The 17468-nt window shown below is 49.4% G+C and overlaps 1 pseudogene; it reads right to left on the reverse strand.

Annotated features, from left to right (window-relative positions):
- Positions 1 to 2468: 2468 nt before the first annotated feature.
- The window catches only part of LOC146194629 (uncharacterized), a 77149-nt pseudogene continuing 62149 nt past the window's right edge, over positions 2469 to 17468 (reverse strand).

A 17468-nucleotide genomic window follows, 5' to 3' on the forward strand; every position in this document is an offset into this window, starting at 1 on the left:
GTAAGGTAAACAACAACTGACTTCCGTAGTAGAGCGGGCTCTTGCGCTCCGTCTTCGACAATGGTGTGTGGGAGCGCGGGTCTTCTTTAGCGTCTGGCGACGTGATGTCTATCCGGCTACTATGAAATTACTTTCTTTTTTGCGCCTTTCGCGGTTACGGCATATGGCTACGCGGTCTGGGCTCGTCGTACACAGGTACGCAAAGTGTTGCTAGTTCGTCAGGGACCTCGTTTTAATCGTTGGTGCATTTGCAGGGTTCGGACTTGATACGGCTGCTGCTACTGTAGGGCATGACTTACTTGAGCTGTGGGAAGATGTAGCGGGAACAGGGTCGGATGTCTACGCGGAAACCGCTCAATGCGACGGCCCAGGTGTGCATATGTTTTGAATGCCTTGTTTCGTTCCTTGGGCCATCAAGAGTGTTGTGTTTGTTTCCAGAGACGAGCAGTTACGAGCGACAACTGCGGGAACCTTGCGGTGAAAATCTAAATTCTTGTTTTTGCCTTGCGTTGCTGGCGTAGCGCAGCGAGTTTATTGTAAGGCTGTAGCTAAATTTATGGCACGTTACCGAGCGCGGTGTGTTATACGTCGCCGCACTAGCAAAAGTACTTACAAAGCGTGTTCAGATATTCGTGAAATCGGTACTTCCCACTCGCCTACTCAAACGTTCTATTTGCTGCACGCAATCACTCGTTCTTGCCAGCGCGCTTGCAACAGCATGGTCCTTGAGGTTATATTAGAATATATGAAAGTTGTTTATTTCATGATTTTCAATTTCATCATGATGGAAATTGTGACATATGAATTTTAACTTTTTGCCGGGTTAATTTCTCGCTGTACTCGCGACACAGGCGGTTATTGGAGGTAGCTATTGCTACTATTTTTGACACACAGGGCGACGAAGACCTCTTCTTTTTTTTCACTTTTTTAGCGTCAAACAGAATATTTTCATAAATGGGTCCTGGTGTAAGCGGACGTACACCATGACTGAATGACTTTTATAGAGGACCAGTTTTCCCTCTAGACTGCTGAAAGTGATTACTACGACCATGCCTACAACAGTGAGGAATGCCTCTTTTCGTTTAATTGAAACAGATTTCATTCTCTATTTCTAATCTTTTATCTGGGAGCTTTAGCTCTAGCTCTCTGTTATGCTGTAGGTCTCCCAAACGAAAGTTCAATTTGGGGACATGCCGAGATTCTTCTCTTGATTTCATCTTATGAGAGCTATAAACACGAATTAGATTGATAGAAAAAGAAATAGCAAAGACATTTCGAAACAAATTAGTGAAGAAATGTGCAAGCACGAGTACACGCGAACTGCTGCGGACTGTAAAATGAAGTTGAAAGGTCTGAAACGCACGTATGACAAGCACCGCCAGCACAAGAAGAGTAGGAGAAAGAGAAATGAGCGGCCATTTTTTCAGATGATGGATGACTTACTTGCAAATAAAATAGAGTACCAGGCATGGAAAGAAAAATGGTAGGGATAACGTTAAGAGATAGGAAACGTGCAGAGTGGGTCAGAGAAATAACTCAAGTCGCTGACATTCTAGTGGAAGTCAAGAATAAATGTGCATGGGCAGGACATGTAGCGCGAGGAAAGTGTAACCGATGGTCACTTAGGGTAACAAATTAGAGTCTACGGGAAGGAAAGCGTAGCAGGGGGAGGCAGAAAGTTAGGTGGGCGGATGCGGTTAACAAGTTCGCAGTGGATACAGCTAGCACAGGACCGGGTTATTTGGGGGATTATAAGAGATGGCTTTTCCCTGCCGTGGGTGTAGTAAGGCTGATGATGATGACGATGATGGTGACCAGGATCCAGTGGCATCAAGCAGCTCCCACAGCCCTCCACCTTAGCTGCCTGCGCCTTAGCTGGGGCCACACCATGCAGCATCAATGAACCACCGACAACAGAAGAAAATGTGCACTGCGAAAATAACTGAAGAAATGATGGTGTTCCGCGCCAGAAAAGCAAACCAAATGCGAAGCATTGTCGAACACTGGCATCTGTATTCAAGAAAATTCTGCTGAACTTACACTCATGGCAGGCTACCAGCTAGAATTAAAGATGCAGAGGCTTACACTGGGCATGCCGATACGCCTGTATAAGCACTGGATAAGCAGAAGTGAGATTTGTGATGTCCTTTTTGTGTGTCATGTTGGGGCAAAAACTTTGTTCGTTTTGTATGAGTTTCCGGTTTGAATACTTTGCAAGTTCTCAGTTTTTATTCTAGTCTGTGATCGTGGTACAAGCTAGTACCGCCCACTTTAGTTTTTTTTTCAGAAAAAAAAACACCCAGACACTCTGTTCAGCATTTTATTGCCAGTGAGAGTTCTTCTGGCCAAAAAGTATCAACTCATGTATACAATCAATAATTTCACCACATAGGGCTTGTACGTGTAATGCATCTTGCATGAATAGTATTTCGGGACTGCAAGTGCCCTGCCTATTGTAAACCTTAACACTACTTTCTGCACAGGAAGCCTATTATTGAAACCCTCTTCATTGCAGCGTGGCTGTGCGCGGGCTCCGGGTCCTCATCATCAAGAGGCGGATCTGCATCACTCTCTTCCTCCATGGTGCTGTCTTCGTCACCGAATGTGTCTTTGTATCGAAGGATTACGTTGTGAAAGAGGCACGATGCCACAATATAGTTGCTCATTCTCACAGTGGGTTTCAGGTCAAGGTACCTAAGCTTTCTGAATTTTCTTTTCGGCTGAGCAAAAGCTCGCTAAATTCCTGACCTTGCTGCTCCTAGCGTTTCATTGAACTTGACCTCCTGTGTTGACAAGTGGCCATTGTTTCTGTACGGCCGCATGAGACCCACTGACAGGGGAAAAGCACAGTCACTTAGGTGATAAAAGTGGCCTACTATCTCTTCCAGGCCAGATGTGGCGAACACTCTGGCATTGCTGTCGCAGCAACCCTGCAAGATGACTGAGTGGAAATCCTTCCTGTTGTAGTAAGCATCTTGCTCTTTTTCTGGGGCCTTTATTACAATGTGGAATCCGTCCAACGCCTGGAAAGCGCCATTTTGTAGCAAATTCCCGAACAACGTCTTGCAGGTTTGCAGGCCAACGGATGAGTTCGTTTGGAGCACGCGCTGAAAGCTCTATAATGCGATTTTAAAACAGCAAGGCCTTGTTGATGCCAAATTTATCTACAACTCCACGAGACCATTCCTGGTTGCCCAGCAACCACAATGTCATCAACACTTTACTTTGCAGAGGTATATGAGGTGCCCTCTCCATGATGCGCCACTCTTGTGTGATTCTCAGCAGCACCTGCATGGCAACCATAAAGTTTTGAATGTCCAGTGGTTTCTGCTCCAGCCTAAGATATGAGCATATATAGGGCTATAATGAATTTCAGCAGCAACAAAATACGTCCTTTAGCGCTGCACAACAAAATATACCGCGTCGTTTACCTCGAAGGTGCTTCGGGTCATGCGGAAATTCTCCTTGAACTGCATGTCTGTGTACCGAGGTACTACGTTGAGTGCGTAGCCTTCAATGCCCCGGAAGCTCCTCTCGGCGATTCTGTGGTCTTCATACGGAGATAGCAGAAAGTTAATGTAATCCTATAGAGCAGTGGAATCTTACCTTGAATGGTAACACGGGCAGCTCGTAGCATGAAGGTAAACTGCTGCTGCTGCTGCTGCTGCCTGCGCCTACGGGCGTCAAGTTCATCGTCTTCTAGCAAGAATTGAAGCAACTTGCGTTTGACTGCTGCTATGATCAAAATGCGCGCGAAATAATTCCGGAAACGCAAATGAAAGAAACGTCAGGTGGTGCGCTCATACGTTCACGGGAATCAAATGGCCGTTAAGTTGCCCTACGACTGAGCTCTGCTCTCGAGTACTCCCCCTCGGAGCTCGGAGTATGCTGGCATAACGCGCCCAATGCGAAACGTGCATCTGAAATGCCAGCACAACGCGAGGAACTCCTCGCGAAAAGATGTCGCTATGTAGCCGAACGACGTGCTATGGCCACCGCTGTGCTAGTGGTAGTGACCGAAGTGAGGAGGTGGAGCAGCAGAATAAGGAAAACATGGAAGACAATTCCAAGACTCATCGCTACACCTAACGCGTGTTAAGACTCGGTGAAAGCGCGAGTACACCCAGAATGCTTATGTCGGACTTTGTGAACAACCCGTTTGGCGATGTTTGTGATGTGTGTGAGAGACTATGGCACCTGAGAGACTTGACTCTGGTGACAGTATGCGCGAGACGTTGAATTTGGCATCTATCGAGTTGAGTGGAGTCGTGGCCTAGGAAGTGCGCGACATTGAAGTGGTGTTTATTGAAACAGAACATTCCTTTATAGTGTTACAAATGGGCGTCGCTATCCACCCATGCCTCCCGGTTTACCGGCGATAAACGATGTGGCGGAATGTTTGATTTCACCTAGATTTTCGCTACGTATATCCAGGCTTAACCTTAGCTAAGCCACAGCTAATTTTTCAGTCAGTCAGTCAACAGATGAAAATCTGGTGGCAGGCTAGCCCCTCCCGTAAGCGGCGGTCAACTACTAGTCCCAGCCCGTAGGGCCAGGAGCAGCCACCCTACTCCTCTCTGGTGTAGGCGGTAAAATATTTTAATGGAAATGTGTAGGAGGTTGTAAATGCGGTTGGAGTCCTCAGTCCAGAACCCCATAGGCGTAGGCGGCTGTCCGCGCTATTTCGACGAATCTTTTTGACTCCTTGCTTCCGAGCTGGTGATAGCTGCCTCCTCCCCCCCCCCCCTGCGTTGCCTGGTTATCAATAGCAATAGTCTGATTTCTCTGGCATGCCCACACCATATGGCACAAATCCGCCTTCGCCTCTCAGAATTTGCATTGTGAGACAAATGACTCTGAATCTATTGCGTGTAGTCTTCGTGGGAAGTGTTGGGCTGTAGCTTGCGGAGGTGTACCTCCAGCTATTTAATTTGTGCCTTTGCCTGTTTAGGGTAGACCCGGCGAGATATTCTTATTTGCTGAAGCATTTCAATGTAAGTTACCAATGGGGTAGGAGGTTCCACGAGATCCGTATTGCGTGCCCGGAGAAATTCTCGGGCTGAGGCTCGTTCCCTGAGATGCCCCGGTGACCTGGTACCCATACTAAGGGTTTATGCATGGGTTGGTAGCCATGATGTAACTTTCTTGCAGGATATTATTTGCTAGCGGTACAATACTGCCCCTTAGGTAATTGCGAAATGCTGTCTGTGAATCTAAAAATGTATTTTCAGGTAGTCTGTGTTACAGCTAGGGCAATCGCCACATCTTCAGCAGCCAGTGTGTTTTGGCTGGGCAATATTTTTCCTTCCACTGCTTCATTTCGGTGAGCCCCTTGAACAACCTTGAAAGTTAGACATACTGCGCATTTCCATTCTTATAAACCAATGTACAATAAGAAGAAAAGAAATATGAAAACATGATTAGGTGTAGATGTCCACAATTCAATGGCATCCACTCGAACATATGAGGCTCCTTCGTATGATCATAATTGGTTCACGAAAGGAAAGATGCAGTCTGTCAAGCATTCTGTGGACACCTGAAACGTGCCGTAAGGGAAGGCAGAAAGTTCGGAGTGATAGCGCAAAGAGAGAACGGGGTGCCGCAGTCGAGGGCTCCGGAGTAATTTCAACCACCTCGGGATCCGGAATCTTTAACGTGCACTGGCATGAGCAGAGAGGAGGGTGGTTAGTCCTGGCCCTGATGGGACTGCAGTCGAGGGCTCCGGAGTAATTTCAACCACCTCGGGATCCGGAATCTTTAACGTGCACTGACATGAGCAGAGAGGAGGGTGGCTAGTCCTGGCCCTGATGGGACTGGGATAGGTAGGTCACCACCCTTTGTGTGGAGTGGTGGTGGTGGTGAAAACATTCATTATACTACATACAGGTATATACACTAGGTGGGATGAATAGATAGGCACTACATTGGCGTCTACCGCAGCCATGGCGCGCTGCGTAAACACCTTTTGGGCCTCTAGGGTGCAGCAGCCGGACAGGGTCGCCTCCCAATTCTCTCGGGTGGGGTTTGGGATAGGGGGCAAAGATGGGGTTTTCTTACAGGCCCACACCATGTGGTAGGTGTCGAACACCTCCCCACAGTGCGAGCACAGCCCGTCGAATTGCGGAGATCAAAATGTTTTAGAGTAGCCGGGCACACCATTGTATTCGTGAGCAGGCGCAGGAGCACCCGCTCGTTAGCCTTCCCCAGCCCTTTGCACGGGGTGGGAAGGGTGTGGTGCGTGGATATGCAATATTCAGACATTTCTTTAATATTGTAAACCGGGCTGAAATCAAAATCCTGGTCCGCGTCGAGTCCCGTGGGAAATGCCCGGAGTAGGAGGTCGCGGGCAGCGGCGTCGGCTGCCTCATTCTTTTGGAGACCTTGGTGACCTGGAGCCCAAACGAGAGATCGGTACGCGGGATCCGAATCTGGACTACAATTTTGGTATATGCGATAAGCTCGGGGAGCAGTCCACCCTTGCTGGACGTTCCGACAAGCCCCTCGCGAGTCGGTTATGATGTATTTGGAGGAGGAGTCAGAGAATGCGAGGGCGATGGCAACCTCTTCTGCGTGGGTTGGTGACTGGGCCTTGAACGTAAGGACATCTACTGTTTTGCCCTTGTGGATGATCGCGGCTGTGTACCAACCCCTAGGGTTCGGGCGGGAGGCATCCACATAGAAAACTCCTGATTTGCTTCCATAATGGCGGTCTAAGGCTTCCGCCCGCTCCAGAACCCGACCATTATGGTTCTCTTTGGACATGTTGGCGGGGAGAGGCCGCACATGGAGGGCGCGTCTCCATTTTTCGGGAATGCGACATCTCTCCTCTGTGAGTTGGGTGTGTTGTATTTGAAGTCGGGCAAGAAGATGGCGACCCGACTCTGTCTTTGTTAGACGCGTGTGCTGATTAGTGAGGTGGGCCTCCCGAAGCTCCTTAAAAGTATTCACCACACCCAGCGCCATGAGACGGCTGGTAGAGGTGAAGAGCGGGAGGTCCAGTGCTCGTTTCATGATTTTACGGAGGATAACTTCGTGTATTCGCCTCCTGTTTCCGCAGGTGGAGGTAGGGAGTCGAATACAAGATTCGACTGGTCACGAATGCGTTCGCCAGCCGCAAGGCGTCCTTGCAGCGTAACCCACCGCACTTGTTGGAAACCCGGCGGACCATGCGGCCCACCTGGTCCGCCACCTGCCGGAGCTTGGCGAGTATTCTGTCGCATCGTCTCTGGTTGTGTATAAAGAGTCAGAGAACTCTGATTTGCTTAGCTTCTTGAGTGGGACCGCTTTGCAAGGTCAGATCGGAGTTGGATAACCCATTCCGGCTCCACGATCATTTTGGCCCGTCTGGCCAAAATGAAGAAAGGCACTGCGCCGTCACCGTCACCGTCAAACTCCTGGCGAACCTCCCTGACACGGCACACCAGTGCCTTCTTGACTATATCAATGCGATCTGGACAGGGGAAACCCCCCTTCCCATTGAATGGAAGACGGCTCTCGTCACCTTTATTCCCAAAGCCGGGAAACCAGTCGACACGGACAACCTCCGACTCATCTCTCTCACCTCGAGTGTGGGCAAATTGATGGAGACAATGGTGCGGGATCGGCTGTCTGAGTACCTTGGACAACACAACACTTTCGCGGACACCATGTTCGGATTTCGCCCACACAGATCCGCACAGGATGTCCTGCTCACACTCGACCGCGAAATACTGAACCCCATCACATGCACAAGAAACGACAAAATTGTCCTCGCCCTGGATCTCAAAGGGGCGTTCGACAATGCAACACACGAGGTCATACTCACGCACTTGAGTCAAACGCACTGTGGTACGAACACTTTCAACTACATCAAACAATTTCTCACAGACAGACTTATATCCGAATACAGGATCAAGAACACGGACCTTTTTGCTCGACACGAGGGGTACTCCGCAAGGTGCAGTGCTGTCCTCTCTGCTATTCATCGTTGCATTGATGCGCTTATCTGCTCTGTTCGGTGCGGTCGAAGGGGTGCAACACGCACTGTACGCCGACGACATCTCCCTTTAGGCCACGCAAGGGCGTCTGAGGGACATGGAGACCAATCTGCAAACGGCTACTAGCATAGTGGACCGCTATGCCCGCGGCTGTGGTCTCCAATGCTCACCGCAGAAATCTGAATTCGTGCATCTGCGCCCCTCGCGCTCTTGTGTGGAGTGGAAGAAGTGGTGAAGGGTGGCAGTTCCTGGCCCTACGGGGCTGGGACGGTAGGTCAGCATCGCTTGCGGCGGGGACTAGCCAGCCCCGGAATTTTATCGGTTGTAGGCCGTCATTGCACCATCCACTGCTTCGGTGGTTGACGATGGCTGTTTTTGCAGCGCGCGTCATTCTCTCCCTCTTCTTTTTCTTTTCTCCTCTATTTTCTCTTCTGTCCGCACGAGGCAGCGGAGGTGGCTCAGCTACAGGGCCAGTAGCAGGAACGTGCATTTTCTTTTCCTTCTTCCTACAGCCACAACAACAACCACAAGTGTGTGGTGTAACGATCGAGAAGGAGAGCGTATTGCTGCTCAGCGGCATAAGAGAGTGGAGAAGCTTAACTCATCGGATGCTGAAGTATTTCCCTGGCAATTGATGGTTGAGCGTATGAAGAACAAACATAACAATGCTAAACGTGCTGGGATATCTAGGAATAACCAGCTGAACCTCAGCTAACGCTATGTATATCCTTCCATAGCCGAGCTAAGCCACTGCTAATTTTTTAACTTCTTACGTCCGTAGTATGATGTGGCGTTATCGTAAAGAATCCTCTGTCCGGCGCGAAACTAGATACACCATCTACATCGTGGTGGAAATGTCAACCGCTCTGCCGGCGAGGGACGTTGTGAATGTTTTTCGTGCAAATTAGATGTTTATGAGACTAAGGGTATCATCATAAAATTCACCAAGAAAGCATTCGTCACAGTGATAAGCGTGCCAGCAAAGAGTTATGTGCAGTAGATTTGGCTGTCCACAATTAACGCCGCCCACTCTCTCCTCGTGGGTATGTGCGATTTATCAAGGAAGAAGAGAATGCGACAGCTCGTGCTGCACGGGCATCGGCGCGTTACCGCCGGTAGGTGCGGGCGCGTGACAGTAAGACTATCGGAGCTTTCCTCCCAGTGTATTGCGACCGTAGGATCAAACATAGTGGCTGTAGCAGCACCAGTGCAGCGGGGGCGTTGCAGAAGGTGGCATATCCAGCTGCTCTTGCCCGACTACATGCTGCCCATCACCAGCGTGGGACGCCAGACCAGTGGCCTCATGGCAGGAAGCGATGGCGAGCCGATCCCGCTGACGGCTCTTCACGGCTTCGCCCAGCTTATGGACCGAGACAAGCGCATAAGTTGCGCAAAGCCATCGCAGCAGCAGCCGCAACTAGAGGAATATCGCGACAAGCATCTAATGTCGCTCTGCACAAGCTCTCCGAATTCGGACGCAGCTCTCACGGTTGTGGTCGCCCCGGGCATCTGCTACGCGGCCTTCGCTGCGCCAGTGACAGTGAGATAGGCGATGACAGTATGTTCGCCGCAACTGCAGCTGCATCATGAAGACGACCACATCCTGTACCGCTGCCGTTCTGTCGATGCGTCCAGACGAGCTCTTTCGTGCCCTGGATGGAAGTGCGAACTAGGAATGGCTACTTCGCGCTGCGGCAATTCAGGCCCTTCGACGGGTATGGCGTCTACGCATCCTGCGCCGACTCCTGCTTTGTTACTCCGCAAGGATGGCGTTCTTGTGACCAGTTCCAGACCCAGGAGCAACGACAGGAGCAACGGCAGCACGACAGGCGTAAAATAGTTACGCGCCTCACAATGGTGACACTGTCGGCGGCGTTGGTGAGGGCGATTTTGACGCTGCGGAGTACGGTGGCGGTGCAGTTAGAGGCATGCCGGATGACCGAAGTACTACATAAGGAGTAGGACGACGTGGTCGCCATACTGGCCGAAATGGACAAACGACACGAACAGCACCTGGCCATGGAGTGGGCGCTTCAACAGGGAGACGCCGCCTTCCACCATAACAGGAGCTGCGCCCCGAGCAGCGAAAGGCCGACGGCGTCATGCGGGCAGCGCCCTCGGGGCGTAAATACTTGGCAAGTCCATGTTATACATGGTGTGGTGGGTGTTGTACAGAGGCTCATAGAGCACTACAGAAGTACACTGCACAAGCCCACGAAGGACGCACGGCCTGATATCTGAACCGCCATAAAATGTCGAGGCATTCATTTCTATGAGACTCTTGGTATGAATGTATTATAAATTTATTCCGCGAAATTTTATTGCAAAATAAAACAATTTGGCAAAATATATTTCGTTACCTATGATTAGTTTTCGTTGTCGGCTATCGCAAACGCATTGGCAATACCGATAAAATAACTGCCTTTCATTCACAGCAATAACGATAGGGTTATCTGTAATTAATGCTATAAATGGCACCAAAAATACTATCAAGTACATGTTCACATGAAGTTTACTATCAGTACTGCAGCTGGCGCTACTATCAGTAATATATAGGTAGTACCGGTAGTTTATTGATTGTTTTTCAGCACTGTGTTTCTACAGTCAAACTGCGGTACTATAATAGCCAAATAACAGGTAATTTTGCGTCAGTACTTGCAGTAGGCACGGCGTTGAATAGGTACCATGAGAGCCTTTGTCTAATGGTGTCTTCGGCTGACGGCACTTGTGGTTTCTGCGCACTTATGCGCTGCCCCACGTTCGGCTGGTCGCTACTCGTGCAGTGCCGTACATTTGGTTGGAGCGAGCACGACACGAGTGTGCGGCACCTTGCCACCGTGGGGACCGACGGGGGGAGCGTACCGCGCGCTAGCAGACGACGCTGTTATTGTATACGTATTTGCTCTACAGCGGCCGATAGCGAGCTTCGACGAAGAGTTTGGTTGGTTTGGTTTCTGGGGTTTAACGTCCCAAAGCGACTCAGGTTATGAGAGACGCCGTACTGGAGGACTCCGGAAATTTCGACCACCTGGAGTTCTTTAACGTGCACAGACATCGCAGAGGACACGTGCGCCTTGGTTTTCGCCTCCATTGAAAAGCGGCCGCCGGGGCCGGGATTCGATCCCGCGTCCTTGGGAACAGTAGTCGAGCGCCGCAACCACTGCGCCATCCTGGCGGGGTGAAGCGAACAAGAGAGGAAACATATGAGTCGGGCATATAGTATGAAAATGATGAACATATTAGAAGTGCAATGTACACTGCCATTACACAGCCACCGGCCGACGACGCGTGCGCAGCTGAAGGTCTACAATGTGCGCACTGTGCAGCGTACAGATAGAAACCGGTAAGAATAGCACAGTTGCAGCTTCTGAAAATCAACACCACCGCAATCGCAACATTTCGCAGCATGCGCCGACGTCTCTAGTTGGCAGTAGCTCTTAACACCATTTGTAGGAACATAGAATGCCCTGCGACACAGTCAATGGTCTCGGAGGCTATGCAGATAAGACGGCAGAAACAACGACGGCACTCTCCGTGTGCTTCACACGTTCGGCTGCCCCGCCGCAGGGGTAAGACGCCCGACCACTGTGCCGGAGTGCGCGGGATAGAACCCGACCTCGGCGGCTGCGTTTCGATGGAGGCGAAACGAAGAGGCATCTTTGTGCTGTGCGGTTCCAGCGCACTTTAAAGATTTTAGGTGGTCGAAATTATTCCGTAGCCCTTCAATATGGCTCCTCCGGAGGCTACTACCACCACCAGACCCTACGTTAGGCAAAGAGGAAGAGGTAGCATGAAGAAAGCTAAAGACAAAAAGGTACCCGAACCCAGCTCTTGTCAACCATATATGGCCAGAAATACGATCACACCTATGTTCATAATGTAAGGAAAGGGGATCACTAGATCAGATAATATGGTAATGTGCAAATTCACCAGGCAGGACTAAAATATAACTAAACACACCTTGGAGACCCTTCTGCGAAGCTCAGACCCAAGAGCCTAAAGAGAAATTGTTCGACTTGCCGAAGGTGCCGCCGGAGTCCAAGAACTATCGGCCTGCAACTAAGGCAACTGTCCCACCTTCCCAGTCTAACCCCCTCAGAGCGAGATAGTCACTCTGTTGGGCAAGTAAAAGTTATCTATCGCTCTCTCTCTCGTTGTTGCGACTGAAGGAAGAGCCGGGGTGGCGGGGTTGAGATGCCTCCTGACGACTGAAGGAAGAGCCGGGGTGGCGCCCCGCCGGGGTGGTGCAGTGGTAAGACGCCCGACTACTGTGCCGGAGTACCTGGGTTCGAACCCGACCTCGGCGGCTGCGTTTCGATGGAGCCAAACGAAGAGGCGTCCGTGTGTTGTGCGATGTCAGCGGAAGGTAAAGCTCGCCAGGTGATCGAAATTACTCCGTAGCCCTCCACTACGGCTCCCCTTACTCCCTTTTCACTTTCTCTCCGACCTTCCTACCTTCCCTTACGGCGCGGTTCAAGTGTCCACAGCTACAAGTGTGACAGATACTGCGCCTTTCCCTTCCTGTGAACCAATTATATATATTGTCACGTAGCCGTTTAGGCCCGTAAACAGAGGATTGGTTTTTAATAGGGGGTTGATCTAGCAGGCACAGGAGAGCAAGTCCAGAGCACCGAGTGACAGCAGCCGACTTCAGCTTCTTCTCATCGAACGCCACGGGGCCACTTCGAGTCCGCGCACGAGACTCTCGATGAGCATGCGCCTAGCGGCTGCTGTTGCACACGCTACAATATATTAGAAGGCAGGAGCGCTAGACAAGATGAGTCCTCTGGTTAGTAAGTAAATAAGTGCTTTATTTTCGTTTCCAAAGTACAGTTGTGAACGGAACAGGTTCGAGGAAAAAAGCTGCGGAAACAGCTTGACAGGTCCTAAAATCCGTTTATTGGCAGCAGCAGCCGTGCGGAATGGCAATGCTTTCAATACAATAAAGCACAAGCATGAAGAAAGAAACAAAAAAAAGGTCGCTTCGAAAGACCTATCAACGTCCCAATCCATTACTCACTTGATATAAGGTATGCTGAGAAACACATACAGCAGGTAACCACTCAGAAGTTTCTCGGTGTCTGGTTCAATGAACACTTATCCTGGAATACACATAATTTCTAAACTTGTCACAGACCTTAGAACTGTTGGCTGTCTTTGCAGGACCAGTGACCTTTTACCTGTTCCATTAAAAGTCTCTATGTATTATGCTCTATTTTTTTTTCTAAGTTATCTTACTGTGCACTGGTGTGGGGCACCACAACACATAGCAATTATCAGAAGTTTTTTGATACTGCAAAAAAAGGGCACTTCGGGCTTTTGAGGGCTATCATGGTAGACCGGAACACTTACCAACATCACCTATTTAACAAAAACATAGTCTACTAAAACTAACCGAGTCTACACATATCGCTTGTCACAAGTTATCCATAGCAATAGGCTTTTCTCCGTCTCTCCTAACCAGTTTCCAACTAAATACCCTCTCAGGCAACACAGAAACCTCGTCCCCAAAACAAGGACAAATTACGGTAAACAGAAGCTTAATTACCCAGATTCCAACTATTCTCAAAAACCCATCCCTATGTTCAATGTTCCATCTCTCTAAACGCAGATTTAAAAGAGACGTAACAAAGCAGTTGATACTCTCTGCAGTAGAATAATTGTTCTAGTGTGGTTTTGTATTTGGCAAATGCAAATTTTTATCATGTTAGGTTACTGTACAATTTTTTCGCGTGTTTTGTGTGCCATATGCTGTTTCGTTTTGAGTGTATAGTGTACACCGTTTCTTTGTTTACGGTTTACTCCAGTATGTTTAATTGCCACGTTTGCTGTAATGCTCTTTTATCGTTTGTCTTTCGCATTGCGCGCTGCTGCGAACTGTATGGGGAACTGACCCCGTCAGGCCTAACCGCCTTTTGCAGCTGTTTCATTTTTTTAAACAGAAATAAGTAAAAAAAAGAAAGAAAAATTTGGCTGCTGGTCACTTCACTTCGCTGTCGACCAGTCAGATGCGCCGCTCGCGCTTACAGCTTTTGGCGACCGCTGTTGTTTTGTGGCTGTAGGAAGAAGGAAAAGAAAATGCACGGGCCTGCTACTGGCTCTGTAGCTGAGCCACCTCCGCTGCCTCGTGCGGACAGAAGAGAAAATAGAAAAGAAAGGAAAGGCAGAGTGAAATAAAGATGCGCGCCACAACAACAGCCGTCGTCCACCACAGAAGCGGTGGCGGGTGCAGTGACTGCCTACAACAGATAAACATTCGGCCAGGATAGCCCCCGCCGCAAGCGGCGGTGACCTACCTGTCCCAGAGCCATAGTATGAGTAAAGAGGTGGTGGGTAGTGAAGGGTGAGGAGTGATCCTTCCAATGGTGGGGCTGGGACAGGTAGGTCACCGCCGCTTGCGGCGAGGGCTAGCCTGCCACAGATTTTTTCATTGAATTGAATTGCCTTTATTTCCATAAACATACAATTTTTGGGGGATTTAAGGAAAAAGTTGCACACGGCAACTTGAAGGGCCTTAAACCCAGTCTGAGGGCAGCGGCAGCGGACACAGGCACTGATTCAGGAAAAACAAAAGAAACAATACAATTTATCTGTTGTAGGCCGTCATTGCACCCGCCACTGCTTCGGTGGTGGTGGACGACGGCTGTTGCGGCGCGCGTCTTTCTCTCCATTTTTTTTTTTGTCTATTTCCTCTTCTGTCCGCACAAGGCAGAGGAGGTGGTTCAGCGGCCCCGCCGGGGTGGTGCAGTGGTAAGACGCCCGACTACTGTGCCGGAGTACCCGGGTTCGAACCCGACCTCGGCGGCTGCGTTTCGATGGAGGCGATAAGATGTGGCGTCGTGTGCTGTGCGATGTCAGCGCACGTTAAAGATCCCCAGGTGGTCGAAATTACTCCGTAGCCCTCCACTACGGCTCCTCATTCTCTCTTTCCACTTTCACTCCCATCTTCCTCCCTTCCCTTCCCTTACGGCGCGGTTGCGGTGTCCACAATAAACAAGTGAGACAGCTACCACGCCTTTCTCTTCCGATAAATCAATCAGTAAATCAATCATATGGCTCAGCTACATAGCCAGTAGCAGGCCTTGTGCATTTTCCTTTTCTTGCTACAGCCACAAAAGTGAAGGGTGGCTATTTCTTGCCCTACGGGACTGGGACTGGTAGATCAACGCCGCTTGCGGTGGGGGCTAGCCTGCCACCGAATTCGTATCTGTTTTATACCGTCATTGCACCCAGCCACCACTTAGGAGGTTGTTGTGGCCTTAGGAAATAGGGAAAAAAATGCACGGGGCTCTGTAGCTGAGCTACCTCCGCTGCCTGGTGCGGACAGAAAAAGAAATAGAGAAGAAAGAAAAAGAAGAGAGAGAGAGGAAGACGCGCGGCGCAACAGCCGTCGTCCACCACCGAAGCGGTGGCGGGTGCAATGACGGCCTGCAACAGATTAAAATTAGATGTGGCTTAGCTTCAGTTAAGCCTACAAATTGCGAAAGCAATGTCCGCTTGGCTGCGCAGTGTTTCGCTTGTGGTGGTGCACATTGCTAATCTCCTGTGTACCCACGAAATGAAAGGCATATTTTGTGAGCCCCGCCGGGTTGTTCAGTGGTAAGACGCCCGACTACTGTGCCGGAGTACCCGGGGTCGAACCCGACCGCGGCGGCTGGGTTTCGATGAAGGCGAAACGGAGAGGCGTCCGTGTGCTGTGCGATGTCAGCGCACGTTAGATTCTTACGTGGCGAAAATACTCGTAGCCCTCCTCTTTCTCTCTTTTCATTTGAACTCGTGCCTTCCTTCCTTACCTTACGGCGCGGCTCAGGTATCCACAGAAAACAAGTGTGAGAGATACTGCTCGTTCCTTTCCTGTGAAGCAACTATTAATATTATTATTATTATTGTATTTTTAGACGTTTCCAGATTTTATTATTCATTCACAGATTCTTCTTTCTGTAGCCCAATGAACCGCAGCAGGGCCTGCAAGCTCTTGCAACTTGTATGACGTCAATCGCTTGCCGCCGTTCGCAGGTGATCGACCGGCCGTGGAGCGTAGCTGGGGCGCGCTGAAGGGCAGACTTGGTCTCCCGTCTCTCGCTCTGGTATGACGTCAGTAGTCACGTGACCGACTACCGCCGCCGCTCGACCGTGGAGCGTAGAACTATTGTCCTAGTGGTGCGAACGGAGAGGCGCAGGCACGGGCGGTCTCGAGGGAGAGCGCGTGCTCTTTCTTACTGCCTTCTCAATCGCCGCGTGAATAATAGGAACTTTTCTCCTTGAGTCACGCTCTCCGCCACCGCAAGGAGCGCGACCTGCTCACTGTTCGTAAAGTCCCTTGATGAGCTTTAACTGTTCGCTCCGCATCCGCTTCAGCGGCGGCGGGAAGCTTTTGCATGGTTTCGCGCTGTCGCTCGCTTGTTTCGTGGTGAGTGCAGCCCCGGAATGAAAGAACAAGGAAGGTAGATACTGCAGCGGGATGTCGTCAGCGTACTACACACGTGAACCGAGTCTTTATATGAAAACACTGTCGCTTAGCAAACGTTTGGCAAGCATATGACATACATTGCGGCATGGTAGCTACTTTTGTCCATTTTAATCCGAATATTCCCGAGCGTGCACAAGAATAGCAAAAAAAAAGAAAAAAAAATGATCACTTCGAAGCTTCTTCAACGCTAACATTACAGCAACTCGTCTGCAACAGCAAAACCGTCTTTAAGCGCTAAATGCGAAACCATCCATACATAGCACCGAAGATGAAAATAATTTCATAAAACTGTAATGTAAGTTGCATAATGCTTGCATGATATAAAGCATTAGTATAACAGTCAAAGTAAAGAGTGTAAGGTTGAGTTTTCAATGTTATAATAATTTATATATTAGCAAATGTGCTATATTTAATTAACACTTTATTTTGCAAATAAATGCTGTTTTAATGAAATTTTACATGATATTATGCTCATTATGAAAACAATAAAGAAATGGCTTGATATTCATGACACCACTTGTGCTAAAAGCGGTAAAAGGAGGCTAATAAAGGGCGCAGCTGGTGATATTCGATTGCAATGGCTGACAAACGAGTTCACTTGCTATATCGAAAGCATCCAAAAACTTCTAAAGCCTTAAAGAAGGAAACTTTCACTGAAGAAACATTTCAAGAAATGCAGTTCATCGCGAGTCTACTGTACAAGTGGTAGAATACCTCCTAGGGAAAGATGTCGACTCTGTCCTCATCAGGAAACTCAACAATGGCATTGAGGCTCTCTTAGGGAAAGTAAGGCTGATGTGCGGAGAGAACGACATGCTAAATGCTGCGGCCGTAACAGCGACACTTGACAACAATATCTAGACGGACGTTTCATCTTGTAGCAAAGGAAAGGCAGTTTTCGTCGATGCCGAAGAAATTATTTCTGCTCGCGGCCACTATCAGTAACCGAGGAAATGACGGAATTGTGGTGGCATCTTCTGTTACCCATTACTGTCACATATTCCGGTTTAGCTTACTTCGAT

This window comes from Amblyomma maculatum, chromosome 3 (assembly GCF_055883805.1).
Source record: "Amblyomma maculatum isolate TAMU_Amacu chromosome 3, ASM5588380v1, whole genome shotgun sequence".
Taxonomy (NCBI): domain Eukaryota; kingdom Metazoa; phylum Arthropoda; class Arachnida; order Ixodida; family Ixodidae; genus Amblyomma; species Amblyomma maculatum.